Here is a 6496-nt window from a genome sequence, read left to right on the forward strand (position 1 = left end):
CACATGAGCATGCGCTGACAAACTGAACCAGGAAGAAATTAGATGACCATTTAATTCAGAGAGTTTGAGTGCAGAGTGTGAAAATGTTTCATACTCTGCCTGATTGGAAACTTGAGGAACATGAAGTCATGCCTCTCCAAATTTGGAAAAATTTACTCTGACTTTGAAACCTGATACACATATTAAGGAATACTCAAGAGGGGAGCTTTGTTTTTACTCTCCCTTCACCACACAAAACTCTCCATTTACATTCTGAAGATCAAAATGGGATTTCACAATGACTCTCATTTGCCATTCTTGCTTTTTATGTATCTCTTGAACAGATCAATCCTATGCAGGCTGGCTCAGAAACATCCCTCTTTTTAATGGAACATACTCCAATGTTCCATTACTCCAATATTCCTGATTCTCTCTTACCTGGGAGTATGTCCTGTTGAGCTGAGCAACTCACTTCTGAATAAATGCATATAACCAACAACAGCTCCAATACAACAGTGGTTCTGCTTCATGTCCCACAGAGGTGATCTTTAGGCTGCAAATCCATGCCCACTTTCCTAGAAGTAAACCCACTGAATACAAGTAGACATGCATAGGATTGCACTGTTAGTATTTTTACATTATTATAAAGGCAAGCTAAGGAAGTCAGCAATACTATGGAACAAAACTTTCCTAAACCTTTGAAATATTTATTATCAGAGTTTTAAAGCTTTGCGTGGGCACCACATTTATCTATTGATTTGCAAGCTTTCTACCCCACCTTTTAACCTATTTGATCTTGGAGGCAATTTTATGATTGTTATTATCATAGTGCCAACAATGTACATAGTTATTTCTTTAAAATGCTTTTACCCTGCTGTTCCCCTCCTATCATCATGAGTGAGGTGCTCAAGATGGTTTAGGTAGGACATGTTAAAACAGTATCAATAACATTAGAATGCCTGCCAAGTAAGCTAGACCAACAATCAGAGGGCAAATAATTCTAATCATATGAATAGCAGGGAACTAAATTAAGTGTACAATCCTAACTATCTTTCCAGCACTGACATAGCTGTGCCAAAGTGGTGTGCACTGCATCCTGCAGTGGGGGAGGCAGTCAAGGGGGCCTCCTCAAAGTAAGGGCATGTTTGTTACCTTACCTTGGGGCTGCATTGTGGTTAAATCTGTGCTGGGAAACTGGTTAGGATTGCGCCCTAAGTTCCAGAAACCAAAAGAAATACACAGGTCTTCAGGTGTTGCTGGAATACTGGCTGGGAGGGAGCTAGTTGGATCCCTAATGACAGGACGCTCCTTTTTACATAGAGTAAAACTGATAATACAAGAATGGTCCCGTGTCCTTTGTGCTAATGGCAATATATTTATTTTCTCATTCAGCTGGTGACTACAAGCAACCATTTTTTCAAGTGGTCACGTACCATGTTGGGCACACAAGCATTTAGGGAGCCAGAACTTGGTGGAGAATTTTACCAGACATCCGCATTCAGTCACAAAGCAACTAACTATAGCAATTCTCCTGAATGAGTGGACAGACTACCTTGCTATTGGCCGTACTACGCAAAGTGGTGGTAGACCACTGTCACATGCAGTTTGGTCCTATGAGGTTGAATAACCGCTGTGGGAAGTTACCACTTGGTAAACTGGCAGCTGAATTCACCCACACTCTTAGACAAACTTGCTGATGGTCTCAAATTGTCCTTTCAAGAGGAACAAAATATTCCAGTGGTGACATTTGAGGAAACTCCAGACAAATCCAGAAACTTCTACTGGCGGGCAACAAAAGCGTCAGTAAGGAAAGTGTTGCGACTTAGTTTTATTTTAGGTGCAGAAGTGGAAAAAACTTTAAAGTTTCATATAATATACAGCTGCGCCATTCAGGATCTGCCAGCATTTCCATTAGGAACCACAGCCTTCAGGAGCTTATAAGTTAGCTGTAAAAATTAACTTTTGGATCAAATGTGAAATAAATCCTGTCCCCACACAGTTGCTCCTTCCTAATTTTCCTTTCTTCGTTGTTTCTTGGGGAGGATTAGAAAAATTGAATGAGGGTGATTGAGAAAGAACATAAATTTGGATGTGGTACGTCCTGGTCAGCATGTGGTGCTTCCTGCTTTCTATGCACTACTCATGATCCACTTAAAACAACATCTTTGTGTTATTAAGTTCTAGAGCATGGGTGATAAACATAAGGCCTGTGGATGCTCCTTATCTGACTCGTGTGGTAGTTGGCCTCCCCCACTACCATCTGTTGATCTCAGCTGCTGAGCTGTGCTGAGGTGTCACTGCTGAAAGGGCAGCCTGTGTGATAATTGGGCTATCCCATATCTTGAAAATATGACCAAGAGTTGCATATTTTCTCTTCTATTTGCAGTTAGTGATTTCCTAAGTGAGGTATGCTAACTGATATCACTTCTAGCCCTTAGCAGGCATCATGCTATTCAGCCTGCTGTATGAAAAGAGTTTGAGAGTTCTAGAGTGCTACTGTTCTAGAAAATGTACCTAAAACAAGATGAAACACGCCCTGCCCTGAGATAATTTAAGGCACTGTAAGATATACACTAGAAGGAAAGGAGAGTGAAGGGAAGAAATGGGAGATCAGTTTTGAGTTTTCATTTCCTGTTATTTTTATTTTGGTCTTCTATCAAGGTGTTCAGGGTAGTAGTTCTCCACTCCCCTCCCATCCCATTTACTCTTCATAACTCAGTGAGATAGGTGAAGTGAGATAGTATTATACTCACTTAACTTTATTTCTGAACGGGAATCTGAACCTCCCCACTGATAATTCATCACTAGAACCACTACACCATACTGGCTTTCAGTTTAAGTTTGGGCATGAGCTTGCCCTTGGGAACTCCTAATGCCTTAAGCAACTAACAGTCCAATCCTATCCACACTTTCCTGGGAGTAAGTCCCATTGACTCTAATGGGACTTACTTCTGAGTAGACACGCATAGGATTGGGCTGTAAGGGTACAATCCTAACCCCTTAAGTCAGTGTTTTCCAGCACTGACATAAGGGCAATGCAGCTCTGAGATAAGGGAACAAGCATTCCCTTACTTTGAGGAGGCCTCCATGAATGACACCCAACTGCAGGATGCAGCACATGTCCCATTGGCACTCCTATGCCAGTGCTGGAAAGCACTGACAAAAGGGGTTAGGATTGCACCCTAAGTGGAGAGAGGGCAATAGGAAAAAGCTACTGCACTTCTGGTCTCTTGCATCAAGCTGTAGCCATCACTGGAGAGGCAATGTTGGACTAGATAGCTCCTTTGATTATGACTGAAATAGACAACTTTCTCCACCCAGTTAGTAACAGGACAAAGCAGCAGCAGCAGCATTCTCCGAATTTACCTTAGGGTGAATTCCCTCCCAGCCCATAAAGTTGCCATAACTGAGAAAGTTCAAGGGAAGCCATTTTTCACTTGGCCTTAATAAAGAAGCGGGGACACCATGGTGCACTGCCATATAAAGCATAATTTATGCTGTAATAAAAGTAGGCAAGAAAACTTTCAAAACTATTAACAGCTGAAATAAGGGGCTTTCCCCTTTTTTCAAAGAAGTGTTTAAAGCCATAAAGAAACAACACAGATTAAATATTGGTGCTGGGGTAAAAAAAACCATTTTGTATTTTTTTGAAAATAGTAGATATTGTTTATTGGCGAGTCTATATGTAGGTTTTCTCTAATCACACCAGTATTGCCTATCCATGCTCTGTTTTACACTAGTAGCTCACTAGTGGTTTCTTCAAAATACCAACAACTTTTAAAAATGGAAATAAAAATAGCATGCACACTTCTGAAGTGCATCAGTATCTGACACAACTAAGAGAAGAGATGCTCTGAAATACTGCCCATTGAGGAGCTGGCCAACAAAAGCCGCTCCTGCAACTTGGAAAGCCCTCCTATTGATTATGGAAAATATGAGCAGAATAAAAATGAAGTGGGTGGGGTGAGGAGCTTAGAAAGGGACATTTGGGAATGGTATTGCTGGGGACTGCATGTAAGCATGGATGTAGGCTAGCCATACATACGGACAGCAAACTCATGACCACCGCAGAATTTTGTGTTAAGAGATTAATTATGTGAAAAGATGGGGAAAATGCTTATTAACGATTAGGGTTTTAGTTGCTTGCAAAATCCTGAAAATGAAGTCAAAGAACTGGCCACATATGAGAACTAAGATCCATATAGTATATGTCATGTTTTCATTAGGAAAAGAAACAATGTATGAAGACAGCAGAGTTAGTTGCAACTTCACTCTTGAACCTGGACAGTTGGAAGATAGTTTTAAAAGCTACGTGGCTGGCTGGGTTCTTTTATAACCTGAATCTTTTTGTGCAACGGCCTCATCTCTTGCAACACACCATCAGTGTGTGTTATTTCTTCATAATTTGCATAACTTGAAAAGTGACCAGTTTCCAGTGTGAAAGGCAAAAACAATTTACATATTTATGTACAGCAGTCATCACAAACACAGTGCCGTAATCCTGACAACAGGATCACACACTCTTTTCTCCCATATGAAGCATATTAGAGGTGTCAGCAGTCTGGCACTGATCAAAGACACTTTCAGAACATTTGTTTTCATGGTGAAGAAATGCTTGCCATTTGTAGGACCCAGCTGCCAGGGCCTTCAATAACTTACCTATTTTGATTACAGAAGCATCATCCTTGGAAAAAAAACATACTAGGAAAGAGCCAATGATGATTTCATGATGCATTTATAGGTTTGCCTATGATTGCTTCTTTTTTTCTTTTTGTCAGCATAAATCTGTTCTGACCTTTGAAATAATTCCATTACCATCATGTCATCAACAAGCTCTGACTTCTGGAGGTAAGAAGCACCACATTATATAAGACAAAGCACCTCTTGAAGAAATCTACACCCTGGAACGATTCCACCTCCCATGTCATCATCCTTCTTCTGATACTTTCAAAACCTAGAGACACTAACCATAACTCTGGTTGTTTTATGGAGAAGAAGCAACATGGAGAGTATGGAAGGTACCTAAAAAGTAAGGGGAGTATTTAGCTGCAACAGGAGATGGCAGGCCACTTGCAAGCCTGAGTGGTCCATAAGTAGAAGGGCCACTGGTGGTAGTGAAAGTACGATACAACTAATGGGAGCTATAGGCAGGTCCAATGTGGAACCCACTTCTCCTTGGAAGGGGAATGGGCAATTGATCACATGAAATGCCTGGTGAGGTCACTGTCCATGACTATTTCTATAGGCATCACAATAAAGTTATAACCAACCCCTCAGGATTCAATAGCTAGCAAATTATTGCCAATGACCCTTTAATAGTCATATTCTGTACAATTCTACCTACTGCTTTCTGTTTCTTTATTTCCTTTCCATTCCAACTAGCTCTTTAATCCATTCTATTTAATGTTTCCTGCCAGAAAGGACATTATAGGAACCTGGTAGATTCCACTTCTTTCAACTTTACTGTCTCTTATGCTGTCTCTTAGCATTGCTGCATGTCAAATACTGTACTTTCTCCAGTCTGACCTGTTAACTGAAGTGCTTTTAAATTGGTTCAAATATCATCTGTCATGATCCAGTGATCACGATTATTGGCTATATCAGAAACTAGGAACTCCTCCTCTAGAAAAGTTAAACAACCTCCTAAAAAACCTAGCGACTTGGGCATTACCTGTTTGAGTTCCAACTTTTCAGATGCTGTGGAACAGACTTCTTTTGTTCTCTGTTTGAGAGTAACAATGCTTAGTGATTGATTTGTGTGTGACTTCATTGAAATGCTGACCTAAGAAAGAATTAACCTTCTATTCTGAAGTCAAAGTCTTAGCTATGTTAACATTCCCTTTGTGTATTTATTTTCTTTATGTTCTATATACTTTTATGTTCTGCTTGCCTTAAATATGGGGGGGGGGTGTTCTTTAAGATTACTCTCCTGCAGGGTGGCTAAAATTGATGGACCTTTTTTGTAATAAATTCAACAGCTTAAGAAATTCAATAGCTCAAAAATCTTTTTCAATCTTTTTCACCTCAACCCACAAATTATTCACTTGGCTTCCCTTTTTGTCCTGAATGAAGTTATTAAAGGCTTTAAGGATTGTTTTCTTTATTTTTTTTTAAGTAACTTGATTGTCAGATAGTTTAATAGGGGAGGCTAATTTAAGTCTAGAATCTCTTATTTATTTGAGTATTGTTACCAACAATTTTAGGCTTACCAGCTTGATCAGCTGATTTCAGTCTTGCCTGTAATTGTTCTCCGGCTCCAGCTGTCTGTGGCCACATGTCAATTGGTCAGGAAGCACTGCAGTTCAAAGTACTAATCTATTCATGAATTTCAAGTCTCTTTTAAAAACATACATTTATAATGATGGAAGATTAATACAAAAAACAAACTCACAGTTTGTTTCCAAGCAGTACAGAAAACCTTTACAGAGCCCAGGAGAATTCAGGCCTAATTTGAAGCCATTTTCATTTGCTTGCTGAATTATGTTCCTTGCCAATATAAATGGCAGCTCCAGAAGGT

Source organism: Tiliqua scincoides, chromosome 1 (assembly GCF_035046505.1).
Source record: "Tiliqua scincoides isolate rTilSci1 chromosome 1, rTilSci1.hap2, whole genome shotgun sequence".
Classification (NCBI taxonomy): domain Eukaryota; kingdom Metazoa; phylum Chordata; class Lepidosauria; order Squamata; family Scincidae; genus Tiliqua; species Tiliqua scincoides.